The sequence below is a fragment of the Haliotis asinina genome, chromosome 16 (genome assembly GCF_037392515.1).
Source record: "Haliotis asinina isolate JCU_RB_2024 chromosome 16, JCU_Hal_asi_v2, whole genome shotgun sequence".
NCBI lineage: Eukaryota > Metazoa > Mollusca > Gastropoda > Lepetellida > Haliotidae > Haliotis > Haliotis asinina.
In genome coordinates, this window is record NC_090295.1 from 33145703 (window position 1) to 33164356 (window position 18654).

The following is an 18654-nucleotide window of genomic DNA, read 5'->3' on the forward strand; positions in this document are numbered from 1 at the left end:
CGGGACATTTACAAACTGCTTTAATCGAAGCAGATTGACGGACTGTTCGTATACATTCCACAAGAAGTGAGCCAGAGCTAAGTCGAGTGACGCTTTTAACTTCTCCACAGGCACCTTTGATGCCCAAGGATATGGCAAACGGATTCAACTTGAGCGGATTACCATCGGAAGACGAAATGACAATAAATCTCGGCCAATAATCATAAACTTCAGGTGTAAGTTCCTCATCAGATGACACAGAATCAACATGACGGCGTTTGTTCTTCGACGAACCAGAGTGAGTGAGTGAGTTAATATTTAACGTCACATCGGCAATATTTCAGCCATATCGTGACGGGAACAAAACACTAAAATGGAATATATGTGTATTATAAAAACCTGTCAACAAAGGACAGTAAAACAACTAGAATATCACAGAAAAGAATGTAAAACTAGTAACTATATACCTAAAACAATTTATCTATAGAGGACAATACAATATGAAAATGGGCTATAGATTGCTAACAACTGAAGGCAGACCACCACACCAGGGACCATGGGGACTTACAGTACTGTTGCCACCTGCATGGACCCTAGCTGGATTTACATCATCCCCTCAGCCGTCAGCAATTTGGGAAATCTAGCCATACAATAAAAAGACACTTATTCTACGATGTTTGTGGACTTACGTACCCTCTCAGGAGGACAATAGTTTTACAGTACTTCAACCCCCTTTGAGGATACAGCCACTAACAATTCTAGTTACTAATCTAAACTACCACTTATTAAAATACACATATTTACAGAATCACAGTGCTCAAATTTCTACCATGAAATCAATTTCCTTTTAAAAAAAAAGTTGTAAAAAGATCCTTGATAGTTTTGACACTGAAATATTTCGACGAACCAGAGTGTTGGTTGAGAGACATGGTGAAAGAATTATATTCGGCAAACGTGCTCCCCATCCGCCATCGAGTGTCAACAAAGGACGATGTTGCAGAGGAATCCAGTCTGCATCATCACGGCTACAAGTCTGCTATACTCCAGCAAATGTAACACGAATAGCTATATTTGTGGCACCCGTGAACGGCCACCTCCTCCTGGTGGGTGCTGGGTCACGCCAAGAACCGTTCAAACCCCCGTGTGGACCCGGGTCAACTAGGTCCATAGCACCCCATTGCTGGTCGCAAGGAGTGACCGAATTGGGCAACCTGTTTGCCGTGAGTTGCGTCCCGTGTCGGTGGAGGACGGTAGTCTGGTGGTTGAGGGCAGTAGGAGCCTGAACCGTGTTCCTGCTGCTCAACACACAACTTTGGCCCTTACTTCACCTAGACGGGTGGTAGAATCGGCTGGTCACGCCTAGCCCTGTGTATGGACTTGTATGTCATTACACACATTTAATTTGCAAATGTTTTACTTTTGGACTTGGTACATTTGTTTATATCAAATGTTCACGATTTTTCAAACTGATGTTTTGAACTTTGCCTAGAGTCGTATGCCCAGAAGGCGGTGGCTCATGGGCCAACCTGGTGGATTTGTTATTTATAACTCTTCTGCTGGAGTATATCATCCGAGTATCCTTGGTGCTGCAAGTTGGAGACCCACTTGTTATTAGCATTGTCCTTGTGATACTCCGTGGTGGGTGGGGAGCTCGGATGATGAACCTTAAAGCACTAGCCATGGCTTACGAAACCCCTGTCACCAAGAAAAAACGTCCTCTTGACACAGAACCTGATATTAATGAACTAAAACCCTCCACATCTCTTGACCATTGGCCACGTTTCATAGTACTTGAGACCGTTGACAAGACACCCTTGAAGCTCAACCCTTTTGCCATTTCAAAAGGCATAGCAGGAGATGTTAAAAACGTTAGACGTTTGCGTTCAGGGTCTCTTCTTATTGAATGCAGTAAGAGACAACAAGCAACTAATCTCCTGTCAACTAAATCTTTTGTCGGCATTCCCGTATCAGTCTCTGCCCACCGAACACTTAACACCAGCAAAGGCATAGTGAGAGACCGAGACTGCCTTTTTGCTGATATGCTGGAGATTGATATTGCCTCAGAAATGAAGGAACAAGGTGTGCTATATGTAAAACGTTTCACTACCCGGAAAAACAATGAGATCCAAAAAACAAACACATATTTGTTCTCTTTTTCTACTCCGACTGCTCCTACATCAATAAAGGCTGGTTACTGTCAACTCAAAGTGGAAACGTACATTCCAAATCCATTGAGATGCTTCAAGTGCCAAAAGTATGGGCATGGCGTAAATACTTGCACATTGTCTGTTGTGTGCGCTTACTGTGGTGAGAAAACACACACAACAGAAGATTGTGACAGTGATTTTAAAAAATGCACCAACTGCTCAGGTGACCATTCATCTTCATCGAAACAGTGTCCAATCTGGAGAGAGCAAATGGAAATAAACAGAATAAAGTATACCCAAAACATCTCTTTTTCTGAAGCAAAAAAACTGGTGAAGAGATCTGATCTTCCAGAAAGTTATGCGACAGTAGCAAACGCATCATCTGTGCGCAGCTCTAAAACAACAAAGTCATCTACAAGCTGCCAAACTGCCTTGACTTGGGTCAACAGTGACTCTCCACAACTTCTATACCCAGCTATGTCATCACAGACTGAACAATCACTTCCTGGAACATCAAAGTCTTCTTCTGATCATAAATCATCTTCGCAGTCACGCACTGAGTCTCAATCTACAACTGATAGACAACAAACTGCTAAAGGTAAATCTAAGCCTAAGCCTGATGTGTCGAAACAACAAAGTGGCAGAGCTCCCAAGGGGTCACAAAATAAAGTTCAATTGTGTAATAAATACGGGTCTCTTGAAGACATGGACGTTTCTGAAAACGCCCATTCTAGGGCATATAGCTTGTCGCACATAGAGTGCGGGGTAGATCCCCAATAAATCCCCCCAAAAGATAGTTTATTCCAATAATATTGTACAGTGGAAATGCAGAGGATTGAGGATTAATTTACATGAATTACAGCTATTAGTCCAAGATTTCACACCTTCAACGTTATGTCTCCAAGAGACATATTTAAAGCAAACAGATACATTTGACCTTCGTCATTTTAATGCATATCATTCTTTTTCACCTCCGGGTGATAGAGCTACTGGCGGGTCATCCAAAGCCCTGTTTCACTTAATACTAATATGCAGGCTGTTGCAGTGAGAATTACTTTACATGTAGCGTTTACGCTGTGCTCTCTTTATATTTCGCCGTCTTCGACGTTCACTAAAACTGATCTTCAAGCTCTATATGACCAACTCCCGAAGCCCTGTATTATAATGGGAGATTTAAATGGGCACAACCCACTCTGGGGTAGTGTAAATACAAACACTAGAGGTAAATTGATGGAGGACTTTTGTTCTGACAATGACTTATGTATTTATAATGATGGTTCCAACGCATATTTACACCCTGGTACAGGGACTTATTCTGCTCTCGACTTGTCATTGACAAATTCCGAACTATTAAATGAATTCGAATGGTCAGTCCACGATGACCTCTGTGGAAGTGACCATTTTCCTACTATATTAAAAGCTGTAACTCCATCTGATGTTCCTCCATCATCAAGGCGGAATTTTAAAAAGGCTAACTGGGTTTATATGAAACACTGTGTGCTGAAAAACTTAAACCCGAACGTTTTATTGACGTTCCTGATGCTATTAAATCTTTTTCTGATGAACTGAATTCCATAGCTGATGAGTGTATACCAAATTCCTCTGTAGTTCCACACATAAGAAAACCATGGTTCAACGATGAGTGCAAACAAGCTAGGAAGGCAAGGAAAAAAGCAGAACATTATTTCCGTCGCCATCCTATGGTGCATAATTTAAATAAATTTAAAATTTTAAATGCTAAAGCACGGCGTACTTTAAACAAAACAAACGCCAATCTTGGCAAAATTATGTGTCCAAAATAAATTCTCGGACACTCATGTCCAAGGTATGCAACATGGTCCAGAAAATCAAAGGTAAAGGTACTAAATCTACTGTCCATCATCTTAAACATGGAGATCAATTGCTTACTGATAAATCAGATGTTGCTAATAAACTAGGTGAAACCCTTGCTAAACACTCTTCCTCTTCAAACTATGTTCCAAAATTCCAGCAATATCAAAAACAAGAAGAAAAGAAAACTATTAATTTCAATTCTGATAATGGGGAAGATTATAATGAAACGTTTTCTATTCATGAACTCCATACTGCTCTTGATCAAGCTCATGACACTGCTACAGGAGCTGATAACATACATTATCAACTCCTGAAGCACTTACCGGAATCCTGCCTAGAAACTCTTCTCAATATGTTTGATGATATTTGGACATCGGGTAACTTTCCTCCCTCATGGCGTGACGCCATAGTAGTACCAATACCTAAACCTGGACGTGATCACACGGATCCGTCCAATTATCGACCTATTTCACTAACTAGCTGTAATAAACAACATGCTGTGTCTTTTTTGATCTTGAAAAAGCATATGACACAACCTGGAAACATGGTATTTTAAAGGATTTACATGACTTTGGTTTGCGAGGTCGTTTGCCTCAATTTATTGCCAACTTTTTAAACGACAGACAATTCCAGGTCCGTGTGGGATCTACCCTGTCTGATCATTACAATCAGGATCAGGGTGTTCCACAAGGCAGTATTTTGTCTGTTACTCTTTTCAGCATAAAGATAAACAGTTTATCAAAAGTTTTAAACGATTCAATTGATGGATCGTTATTTGTGGATGATTTTAATATTTCTTGTCGTGGTAAAAATATGCATACCATTGAACGGCAATTGCAGTTGTGTTTAAACAAAATAAATAAATGGTGTCTTGAAAACGGCTTTAAATTTTCCAAATCGAAAACTAACTGCATACATTTTTGTCGTAAATACAAACCCCATAAAGACCCTGAACTGTCTCTAGATGGGACGCCCATTAAAGTTGTGAAGCAAGCCAAATTCTTGGGTCTAATCTTTGATTCACATTTAACCTTTTTACCACATATTAAATCTCTTAAAACTAAATGCCTGAAAGCACTTGACTTGTTGAAAGTGGTTTCAACTTCAAAATGGGGAGGGGATCAAACTACCCTTCTCCATCTATATCGATCACTCGTTCGTTCAAAACTTGATTATGGCTCCATCGTCTATGGTGGAGCCTGCAAAAGCAATCTTAAACTTCTTGATCCTGTCCATCACCAAGGTCTAAGACTTTGTCTTGGATCCTTCAGAACTTCACCTATTGACAGTCTTTACGTTGAGGCCGATGAACCATCTCTTGCACAACGCCGTATTAAAATATCTTTACAATATATCACAAAACAAAACTCTAACGAATCCAACCCTGCATATAACTGTCTTCAATCCTCTTTATGAGGATTTGTATAGCAAAAAGTCTTCTCTTGTTCCACCTCTTGGGCTCAGAATAAAGCCGTTTGTTGCTGCTGCTGGTATTGAGCTGGACAATATAGCTCCTTTCCGTCTTCTTTCCTCTCCCCCTTGGCAGTTGGTTAGACCACATGTTGACCTAACATTAACTACATTTAAAAAATCAGAAACGAATGATTTACAGTATAAATTGAAATCAATTGAAACATACATATAACAATTACAAATCCTTATTTACAGATGGGTCCAAGGATGGTGGTGCAGTTGCTTGCGCTACTGTCATTGGATCCAGAACAATATCTTCTAGATTGCCAGATAATAGTTCTATTTTTACAGCAGAAGCTAACGCCATATTAACAGCTCTCAAATATATTCAATGACACCCGAAACGTAAACAGTATATAATATATTCCGACTCTCTTTCTTGCCTTCAGGCTATTAAAGATATTTCTTGTAAACATCCACTTTTAATAGAAATTATTGAACTGTATAATACTCTTGCTACTGGCCAATACGACATCGTCTTTTGTTGGTTACCCAGTCACGTAGGTATTTCTGGGAATGTGATGGCTGATCTTGCTGCCAAGGCAGCACTCAACAAATCTGTGACACCACTTCTTCTTCCATATTCAGATTACAAAGCTTGCATTAGATCTTATATCCGTGACCTGATGCAGAAGAAGTGGGACACCCAAGTAGGTATAAATAAATTACATGAAGTAAAACCTTATATTGGTTACACCTACTTGGGTCGTCAGTCCAGATTTGAAGAGGTTATTTTAAGACGATGTCGTATTAGCCACACAAGATATACCCATAAATATTTGTTTAAAGGTGAGGATCCTCCATTTTGCATCCCTTGTGATGTGAGAACCACGGTCAAGCATATCCTGCTTGACTGTGTTGAATTCTCCATCACAAGGGATAAATATTTTAATGTAAAAACAATTTCAGATCTTTTTGACACAGTTAGTGCTCATTTAATTCTTAAAATTTTTAAAAAGAAATCGATTTCATGAATGAATTCTGATTGTTATGTTCTGTAGATAGTTGCAGTTTAATTATTGGTAGTTTAGATTAGTAACTTGAATTGTTGGTGGCTGTACCCTCAAAGGGGGTTGAAGTATTGTAAAATTATTGTCCTCCTGAGAGGGTACGTAAGTCCACAAACATTCACAGTAAATTTAAGTCTACCAGGTTTTTAATCGTAGTATTCATGTTCTTTTATTTTTGGCTAAATTTTCGTACAATCGCCAGCAGCTGAAGGGATGGTGTAAATCCAACTAGGGTCCATGTAGGAAGCAAAGGTACTGTTAGTCCCCATGGTCCCTAGTATGGTGATCTACCTTCTGTTGTTGGCGATCTGTAGTCTGTTGTTATATTGTATTGCCTAAATAGTGCTATTAGTTTTAACTTTCCATGCTAGTTTTAATTGAAATTGTGATATTCTAGTTGTTTTACTGTCCTTCGTCGACAGATTTTACCACATGCATATATTTCTTGTAAATGTTCTCGTCACGATATGGCTGAGATAATGTCGATGTGACGTAAAATATTAACTCACTCACTCACTCAGCTATATTTGTCTACAAAAGTGACTGTCCAGCTGGTTCTGCACATGACAGAAATTTGGAGACCTACAGAATTTGGATGTTGACATTAACCGGATTGGCCCATGACGTAGGACTCTAGGCAAAAACCGTTGATATTTTCTACAAATGTGAAGCCCAAACACAAAAGAAAAGGATATTACACTCAAAACATGATATGTCCAACACAGGGCTTGACATGACCAGCCGAGTGATAGAATCGGGCCCATTCTACCACCCGCCTAGGTGCAGTCAGGGCCAAAGTGGTGTGTTGACCAGTAGGAACACGGTTCCAGGCCCCACTGCCCTCAACCACCAGGATTCTGTCCTCCACCGACACAGGGGCGGAACCCACGGCCAACAGGTTACCCAATTTGGTTGCCTCTTACGACCAGTAATGGGGTGCTGTGGACACATTCTGTCCCGGGTCCACACGGGAGAAGAGCACTTAGCGTTACCCGCACCCACCACGAGGAGGTGGCTTTTCATGGGTGCCACATGACCTCTCTAATTTGCATCGGTATCCGTACATAGAACCACTGATACCGAAAATATCCGTTGGCTTTATCCTTCCGAGAACACCAACCAGTGTATGATAAATACCTTTAATTGTATGAAAGACAAAACATTTCAATTAAGGAGAAAATAACATAGTCGACATTTCGTGCTTTTTTTACAAAAAAAAAATATCTGTAGAATTATCACGATATTTTTTTCAATTTTCGGAAGGAATAAAGAAGTAATTGAAATGGAAAAGGGTTAAAAATGAAATTTATGAAAAAGAGTAAAAAGTATCAAGTTTAACTTTTCCTTACTCTTTCATAGTACCATTTGTTCTATGATAAGGAATCCTTCAACATCTAGCACCAGTAGACGGCCTGTTTCAGTCAATGCTTCCAGTTTCATAAAAGGGAATTTTCAGGGTTTAAGTGTCAACCAAACTGATGAAAGCCAGGAGCACTACAATGATTTCTATCCAGAAAAGTGTGTTCCACCACCGTGGTAATGTTACTACCTACTTCACGCCTAACTTTCATCCGCACCGCGCTGTGACTGAGATACAATGACAAGTGACGTGTACAGACCTTACTTAGGTCGATATGTTTGAAAAATGAAATTTGCAGGATCTAGCCGCGCTCTCTAGTGATGGTTCCTTAATGCAATGGCACTAATGGTATTGGTAAAGAATAGGTAGTTTTAAGTGCTTCCATTAGTAAATGTTTGGCACTTGAAAGCCTGGCAAAGGAAAATCGGATAAAGAGAATTTCTATGATAGGTTTACTGTAGCAGTTGACTTCGGCAGATGATTATTATCACGATCGGTGGAAGACGGAAAGTTTCATTTGGTATCTGTTTTGGGGAAACTGCTGGGAGACAAATGCTTCAGTTATTCAAAGTGTCTGTAACGGATAAATGATAATATCTACACCATATAAACATATACCACGCATTCAGCATACATAGGTTACGTAGTGCTCCTGTTTCACACATGTCACGTCTGTAATCATGCGTCAACCATCTGCAATCATACGTCAACCGTCTGTAATCATGCGTCAACCGTCTGTATTCATGCGTCAACCGTCTGTACTCATGCGTAAACACATCGCACTTAATACCACATGAAATTGTTAATCATGCTGTAGTGACATTTATCTATTTTAAAACATGTCACAATCGGAATATTAATTTTAGACTTTACGATCACATAAGAATAAAAACAGTATCAACACTGAAATGCAATTATTTCAACGTAAATATACACTCTTTAACTTGAATCTCACTACTATGGCTGAGGCTGATTGGAATACTTTCCAGATGCGTAAGGAATCTGAACTTTCAGTATACTAGCTACTGAAAAGATGCAGCAATGTTAATGCTGTGTTTGTCAAACCTTACATGACATACATCTCTGATACTTCTCGGCCATGTACCTGAGTCAAAACATAAGGACACCTACATCTAGGAGAACCATATATATATGGTCAGGTCGAATGGTCAGACTCGCTGACTTGGTTGACACATGTCATCGGTTCCCAATTGCGCAGATCGATGCTCATGTTGTTGATCACTTTTTGTCTGGTCCACACTCGATTATTTACAGACCGCCGCCATAAAGCTGGAATATTGCTGAGTGCGGCGTAAAACTAAACTCACTCAGCCACTCACTGTATGCAAATGTTGTGACGCAGCGTTGCCACAACGCAACATGGCATCAGCAGTATTCATTTTGTAAGGAGGGAAATCAACATTGTAAATTTTATTTCCTCTCCTGCTGCGCATTTGTCGATGCGAGCGCTTAAGGGGATGCACCTGGTTTGGGGGTCCTTAATCTGCTGTTCATGGACGCGCATTCTGTCCCTCAAGCACTCCGTTTGTCCAATGTATTCTTCATGACACCCTTGTCATGTAATAACATAAATAATATGTTTTGCGGGGCAGTGCATGTTAGAGCGTACATGAAACATTTGTTTCCTGTTTTTGAATTCAATACATGAGCTTTCAAGTACATACTCACAAGTTCCACAAGTTCCCCGTTTACATTTTGAGACACTGAATTCTGTAGGTTTAATACATGAGTCGAATTTGGCACGTGCCAATATGTTTTTTTTTAAGTTACGGCCTTGGCGCCTACTTTTTATCATAGTTACATTTGCCATAATTCGATTCATTTTAATATCAGCATTTAAGATTGGAACATTTTGTCTTATGATATGAAAAAGTTCCGGATTCCTGGGGTTGTGTGTTGACACATAGGCCAGATTGACAGCGTTATTTATTTGTTTATCATGAACTGTCAACAGTGCCTTTTTGTCTATGTTCATTGCTTTCTTTATTTCAACTAATAGCACTGGGTACCCATGGGACTGTAAATATGATTTTAATTCTTCAAGTCGTATATTCCTCATCGTATTTAAGACACAATCATGCAGATACGTCTTGCTAAATTATATGGAATGCTTCTCTTTATACGACTAGGATTGCAAGATGAAAAATGTAGATATTGTTTAGTATCTGTAGGTTTATGATACGTCCACATAGTTTTACCATGGTGCCTAAAAATGGAATTTCAGGGTAATTTGAGTCCATGGTAAAATGTAAATGTTTGTTCAAGGTATGTAGGATGTTATGAAACAAAGTTAACTTTTCGTCTCCAAAGGACCATAACATGAAGCAATCGTCATGAAAACGTTGCCAATTTGTTCTGAAGTATGCAGCGACTATATGTCCTAACTGCTCTTCACTTTGGTTTCCAGAGTTCGCTCCAAATATCCTAACGTAGCATAGGTGGGTGCCATTTTAGGTCTCACTGCTGTACCCTTTATTTGTCTATACTGTTCTCCATCAAAATTAAATGTATTATTATTATTATTATTATTATTCAATATGAATTTAACACTTTCTATGACGAATTCCTTCGAGAATCGTCTTGGGGGTAATGCTGAATATTCGTGTAACCAGAATGATATAGCTTCAGTTCCTAAACTGTGTGGGATATTAGAATATACATTTTTCACATCAAAAGTAACGAGTTTGGTTTTTTCTTGCGTTTGTTGAGGTAACATTAACAGTTGTAACAGTTGTATTGTGAGGTCAAGACAAAAGTGACGTCATAACAGTCTGTTTAACTGAAATCACTTCTCCCCGAAGATACACGATTAAAACATGTGGGAGAAGATCCGTGTCAAAACATAACAAAACAAACACGAAACACCCAAAGCAAAAACAAACAAAACAAAACAAAAAAACCCAACAAAAACCAAACAAAACAAACAAAAAAAACTCAAAAAATTATTTTGAAAAAGAAACGAAACAAACAAAAACCATTAAGAAAACACCCATCCTCAACACCCGTTTTCCCTACCGTGCTCTTGCATACCGTAATTTGTTGGTTCATCCATCTGTAATGTACATGCGTGTGGAGACGTTCCAAAGCATTCCACAATGACCTTAAACGAGACAACGTTGTAGAACATAACCTCAATGCTAGTGTTGATTTTGTCGACGGCTCTGTACTGCTGACCGGAATTAAATTAGAGTCACACAAGCCAAGTGGCGCGTGCTCTGCTTAGGTGTCATTCTCTTTTCGTGAAAGGTCACGGCAGATTCGAAAAGCTTGTGTGAGATTTTGCATCAAACTGAAAATCAAAGAGACAGATTATGCAATGAATTTTAAACCCAGTCATTGCTCACAAAAAATACAACATGTCTCCATCCTTCATTCAGGAAAAATATGCCACAAATACGGACCTGGGCTATGAAATGTCGCGTTTTCATGCGACAAATATGTCCGACTTTCAACTTTTCCTAGGGCCTTAGTGAGTGCTATGTAATCTCCCGACTGACTATAGCAGGGGTGTTACTAGGAACAAAGCTCTTCTGGCACTCTGTGCACTGTTCGTTATTCTTCACGTTCTCTACACAGGTCTGCTTCGAATAGGTAGAGCTTTCTGGGAGGCAAATCATTCCGCCATTTGGGCTCGATAGGACGATAAGTCCTCGCCTATGGTGCGTATAGTCGGCCTGACTGTGCCAGGATCACCCAGACCTTCAAATCTGCATTTATCATTTCATTCATTTAAATAAATAAAAAAAATACAACCATACCATAGATTATAAGGCGTTAGCGTCTTAAAATTCAACGCTCAGAATAGAACGTATAGGCGCGTACTGTCTGTGTCATAGCCAATACGTCGTTAACTCGATCTTCGCCATTATTATTAATGATGGTAATGGTGGTTCTTTTGGAATGCCTGTGAGCAATTTATGATACATCGCAAATCAATGCGTTTGTCCGGTGAAACGTAATCCACATTCAACATCCTTCACCATTATCAGATGACTACCAATTGCAGGCTACATACCTGTAATCAATAAATCTCAGGTATTCTCTGAGACTCTCCCAGCAACGCACTTCAGTCATTTCAGATGGGTCTTCCCAGCGTGGCACAAAGCAGGTAAGTGTCGTTTTCACTTGCAAGAGAGGGGCGACTGGCGATTGCATTCTTTCCCTGTTAGGATGACCATCTTTCTGTCTATTTTTACTCATACTTCAAATTCCATTTTTGAGAAAGTTCAACAAACTAAACTCTGCAGAATATGGCGATTGTTTTTCTCACAGAGAAGGCATATTAATACCCCTTAGTTTTATACCTCTCTGTGATTTTATTAGATATGAACGAAAATTTACATTTCCTTCCTTGTGCTTATGTCACTATTTCTCGTAAACAATACAGAATACACCCTCATACACCAACTTTTACTGCACAAACCCTTTGTATTTGTCGCTGACCTATCTACTTACCTACGAGGAACGATGGACGGAACATTTCATGGTACGACAGATTTATTTCATGAGGTGTATCAAATTTCTCTGATCAGGGGTTCGAATCATGGATGCTTGATGGTTTGCTTGGCAGCTGCATAGAGCGCACTGGTCATACGTACCAAAGTGGTTACCATCTACGACATTTCTCTTGTGTACCATTCTTACCGTTAAGCAGTCACTTCGATACGAGTGAAATTACGTTCAAAGCGGCGATGATGTCAGTCCGCCTTTTTCAAACAAGCCAAATGTGGAAAAATGCAGGAAATGAAATTTTCCTCAGTTGTCATGGATACGATCTATCAACTGTACTGTTCCTGATGTGTCTGAGTTGGATAACATCTGTCTTTGATAAACCAAATTGCAATATTTTTAACATAGCCATTTGCCTTTATTGATGTCTACAGTGCGTGGAATTACGCTAATGTGCCTCTATATTGTGTACACAGATCAAACGTGTCATTATCCATATAGATCGAGCTTTTTTAACCGGATAGAAGACAATAGTTACTACTATTCTCCTGGAATCGGAGTTTACCTAGTCTGTTTAGAAATATTGAATCAGCAAATATTCTTTTTTAATTTTCAGACATTTCATGGACGTTTCATTTCGTCGGTTTGGAAAATGCTTATAACTGCTATGCATAATTAGTACTGCCACCTAAAGAAACACCTGCTGGTGAGGAGACAAAAGCCACGCACAATTCACACACAACTAATTGTTTCAAAATGTATGATCGAATTAATGCTAGTACATAAACTAACGTCATAGAAAACATAACCCGAATCATTATTGACATTAGGTGTCCGCAGGTATTATAAACATACCATTCCTTATGAGAAGGTTATATACTGAGTCCAAAAAGAAACTTCACAAATGTAATTTTTATGAAAAAAAAAGGTTCGTAATTTTCCTCTGATGATACATCCGCATCTTTCGACTCTAGAGAAACGAGAACAAAACCCAGTCAAACCCATGAATTCGTCATGCAAATGACGTTAGTGTCAATCAGGTTTTGCACGTGCAGTCGATCACGTGATCTTCGCATCGAAGTTTTCTTCATTTGCACCTGTTTGTACTACAGAAAATCAATGAATTTCTTTTGTAGGTCTAAGCGTACATAATTCAAATATACCCAACTATACATTAAATGCATAATCTGTGTATGGAATATCTTTAACAACAGTTCTTTAATTTTGTCAGATCCATATGAATGCCTTTGTGTGTCTGTAACTATAAGAAACCGATCTGAAGTCTTACTTCATTGGTCGTAAATATTGAATCAACAAGGAATGGCAACTTCATCGTTTTGCATTACCCATACGGGCAGTTTCCACATTGGGAAACCCAGACACGCTCTGATCGGAGTCTAGAAATTCACATTGCGTTATAAGACTACAGAGAATCAAATGATATAAATATAAAATCGTTTTGATTTTCACAATTTATATACGATCAAGTTCACAAACCTGCCTGAGCTTTATAAGTGTCCATTCAATATACAGGAAGTTTTTAACTGTACAAAGTGTCATGAACAGTACAATATGTCATGGATGGACCTGAGCCCGATCCATAAGTATTCATTAGTCGTGAGGAAAACAAAATGCTATTTCATAAGAAGATGGTAATGAATGCATATGACATATAATATGAATAATGATTTTGATGACATTGTTTATTGTAAAGAAATGAATCTCACGAGCAAAGAAACATCATAGGTCTATAAAGAATAATTCTGACCTATTGAACATTCTGTGCCCATAGTACCAGACTATCACTCACACTTGTCTTTGTAAATAAATTGATGCGGCGAGACTGTTATCCGAACTGTATGTATAAACGGACTGATAATTCTGAGTTGAACATACATTCAGCCACTACTGATCTGTACATGAAGTTGTTGAAAGGCATTTAGACGTTGGCAGAACGCGAAAACATGGCACGTTTTAGTTCCAGAGCCAATTCTTGTACCTTCATCAGGTGAATGCTGAGTCAGTACACAGGGTAAAAGATGACGCTATAATTACGAATCCAGTTAAATTCATTAATGCGCAAAGATAGCAATAAATTGTAATGAAAAGTCCATGATGGCAACATGTACCCGAAAAATCATACTTGGTCCAGACTGGTGGAGATGATACTGCGAAGATGAGACGTGGGGTGAATTACGTGACATGAGTGGTTCAGAACATCCGGTGACAGACAACACTAGCATCCCGCAATGGGATTTTGTACCATTGAAGTGTTCAAAACATCACCTGAAGGAAGGCATGAATCAGCATGGCTTTACCTTGCCTTCAGCAATATTCTAGCAATATAGTGGCGTGGTACAGCGGAAACTAGTTTTACACGTGGCTTATGGGAATCAAACCCAGGTATCTGGTGTGACGAGTTAATGATTTAGCAACAAACCTAGCCCGCCATCCTAGAGACTGGAAGGGAAGTGTTCATTACATAAAAGATACGTAGATTGCCTTCCTATAAATGTATGAATATGCCTGTAATATGCGTTGGAAACTGTAGCCTAAGGGTTAAGGCGTCCGTTCGACACGCTGAAGATCCGTTTTCGATTATCCACCGTGAGTACAATATGTGAAGACATTTCTTGTGTTCCCCGCCGTGATATTGCTGGAATATGGCTAAACTAAACTCATTCATAGTCTCATACATTGCTACTTCAGTATCAGACCAGAAGGAAACAGGCGTTTGTTGTTTTGAGTCAAACATACTTCGGTTTATAAAAGTAAATGTATATTTTACGAATGATTACACGATGCCATTAAGAAAGTGGTCAAATGCAAAATATGACATATTTGGGATAACACTTTCTTAGTAAAGTACTTTTTGGGGTTGAGTCCCATCCGGGATTCGAACTCGCACACTCCGAGTCAGGCACCTAATCGCCTGCACACAAAGTCAGCCGCCTAGCCCGCTCACGTGGAAGTCGCAATGAAATCATTGTGCGTACTCTGCTGGAGCCACTTGCCTAAAGTGTACGTTACAATTGTCGTAAGGCTATGTTAAAGTATGAGAGTTACGATCACCTTAGCGATGATCACTATTTCCTATTTCTTAACAGAGATATGTTCCACACACACACACACACACACACACACACACACACACACACACACACACACACACACACACACACACACACACACATACATACATATGTTACAGTTCATTTGTAGCTATAGGTCTTCGAGAGCTGCAAAGTCTGCACTTTTAAAAACCTCGCTCATAATAGGAGTGCACCTGATCAAATAGACGCAATGGCCTGATTTATGTTCCATCTTCTGATGACATAAGACATTTATTCCTGCAGTCAAATCCTACAATTGCTGCCATGACACTCGCCCTTTCCCGTTCTTTCTAGTGGCGTTCCCTCCAATAATAGCTGCAAGTAATTTTTAGCTACTTTGATCAGTACACAAACGATGTGGATAACTGCTTAAAAGAACATATCGGTATCATTGTGCAATATGTATGTATGTAGCATGGACATAATCACGATGCGTATCATTCAAATCAGGGTGACTCTGATAACGAGAACGCCAATGCCTTCACCTTTAAACCGTTATTAGTGCAAGGAAGCGTCCTATAGTTTACCGTGATGCTAATATCCTGTTCACTGAATAAATCATGAAGGCGCCGCAATACGAACGTCGTGTGGTTGCCATAGCAAAGGTACCACAAACCTTTGCAAGTATATACATCAAACAATAACTTAGGTGCTTTATATATGTGTGTATATATATATATATTCATACTTGCGTTTAATCCATAATGAAACTGTTTTATAGAATATCGATATCATATCACTGAATTGCAGGTTAAACTCCCGTGGCTCCAACAAAACGACAATAGTGGTGGAGTGGTCGATACACATTCCATGGTGTATAAACGTAGGTACATTCCATATTAGGTGGACATTTTCTGGTCATTAGTATACATTATTTGTCAAATGGTGGGCATGACGCATATTGTGATGGTGTATAATGACCACTTGGATCTTCATGATGCGTACAGTAGAGAGAGACGTGATAATTTGTTTCAGTATTTGTTGGTATTCAATACATTTTATTGTTGTCCAAAGAGCACGAAGATATGGGACACCACTTGTCCTTAATGTCATTGCTGTCATACATTCTGCAGGATTTGTTCCATCAAGCATGGAACATGTTTAAGAAGAGCGTTAGACCACATGAACATATTGTAACTACAGTCAAAAATCTTTTGCAATATGCCTGTTGGGTGTGTTATATATACAAGACAAAACTTGACGGTCATGTTCTGTTTATTGGTGATCTTGTGAATGAATTGAATCAGAGAGAGTCTTAAACTTTAACGAGGCAGTTGGTGGGTGATCCGTTCAACATTTGCAACAAACATGACACGTAAAACATATTGTGAGCAAAGTTCACTTCATAGGAAAAGTCGAACTGTGCAGTGTTAAGATGTGTAGATGTCGCTTTTAACACAAATAACGACGTTTTCAGCCCGACATTCAAGTTACAGAACGTCCTTGTAGAGGCCGCCCGCCAGTAACTACCATCCGCCAAGCCCGTGGGATTTCGAAAAAAGAATTCTGTTTGCAAACCGAAATATGTTCTAACAGACGTGTATGTGTATCAGGAGTGCAATGAGTTCTACGGCATCTGTGCCTTGATCAGTTACCGAGTGAGCAGGTCTGCAACAGGATGAAATGGACAGACGCCTACGACGTTACTCGTATCCTGCACCCTACCAAATCCTTCCTCAGATATGGAATAACAATCGTCACCAACACTAAACTCTCTCACTCTCGCAATACACCCGCGAAAGTTGAGAATTAAACAAAATCACTTGACTATCCCGACTAATAGCTAAAGTAAATCATATCATTCATACAAATTCATATTTTGTACCTTAAGATAATGAAATCAGCGAAGTCCATTAATAATGTCTTGTAAGACTTTGAATGCGGTGTTTCGACAGAGATGATATCGATACTAAGTAGGTCAATAATATGGCAATGGACACATTCATTTTACCAGTATGACAAAAATCGGTGTTGCACACATCCAAATTAATATTCAAATATATTACGAAAGATAGTTCATTAACACAAACGTCAAAGCCTAGCGAAATTCATTATCGTGAAGCTACAGCTGTGGTATAAAGTAATATATTTACTTGCAAACTCAAACATTCAATTTGTCTGGCACTTTTAGGAATTACCGTTATTGTCTTGTAGCTTGTCGGGTTTAAAAAAAACCTCTCAGGTGAATCAATTTCGAGGAAAAGGTGGTTCTATGATCATGCACGTACTGCCCTGGGCTGGGTAATGCTACACATCTATGCAATTAGGAATCCTCTGAAGCTTTTACCAGCTTTTTATTAATATCTGTGAAGCAGTTTATGTCAATTTCCACACTATGGCTGTCTGTTTGTTTAAATCAGATACATGTACTTATGGATGATTTTTATTGACTATTTCATGAGACAAAACTTCCAATTTATTCCATAGGAACGCCTTAAATTGTATGTACGTCTATCTCGGGAGATGGATTTCTTCGTGTGCAATTTTTGATACGACCACGTTTCCACGTTAATATGTAATGTCTATCCGAGCACAATAAGGCAGCATGTTTGTAGATGTGTATAGAAAAAGATTGTATTGTTAATGCAATTGCTATGAAATTAGTTCTGTTTACCAATAATCATGCGCTAATCAGCTAAAATGGGTAATTTTATGGATAGTGTGCGACACATTCATGTCTTTCATCATGACTAATACCTACCCTTTTCAACATTGATGGTTTTACACCCTGCGGTGTTGATAATTTTGTTTCGTAATGGGTTTAATGAAATCAAGCTAATTCTAATATCAAATGATCTTTCACTTCCAAATTTGTATAAAGGGAATGTGAGTGAAGGGTTGTGCTCGCTCAAACTTTGTACAGGTATTGGTAGTTTTTTGGGAAGTCATAACGTCATATGTTGCCATGGCCATTGACTGTGTCTGGGATGAGATGTCGACACCAATGACAGGAACCATACCATCAGGTGACCATGCTCAGCTACCTCATTTACCTGATTTTGTTTTAATGTAGCTATCTGTTGTCTTCAATGCACGTTCACCGCTTCGTCTGCATTGAGTGGAGATGATCGTCACACCCGACAGTGATATTGCTAGTTGAGTTGTTACACAACCCCTCTTCGCTCTCCGCCCTAAAGTAAACCTGAACAGCGAAGTGGAGTGTCTATGAAGAAAGACGAGGCATCCCCTCCTACTGAACTGAACTGAACTTTAATCAAAGCTGTTTGCGACGTACATGACATAAAATAAATAATGATTGTATACCACAT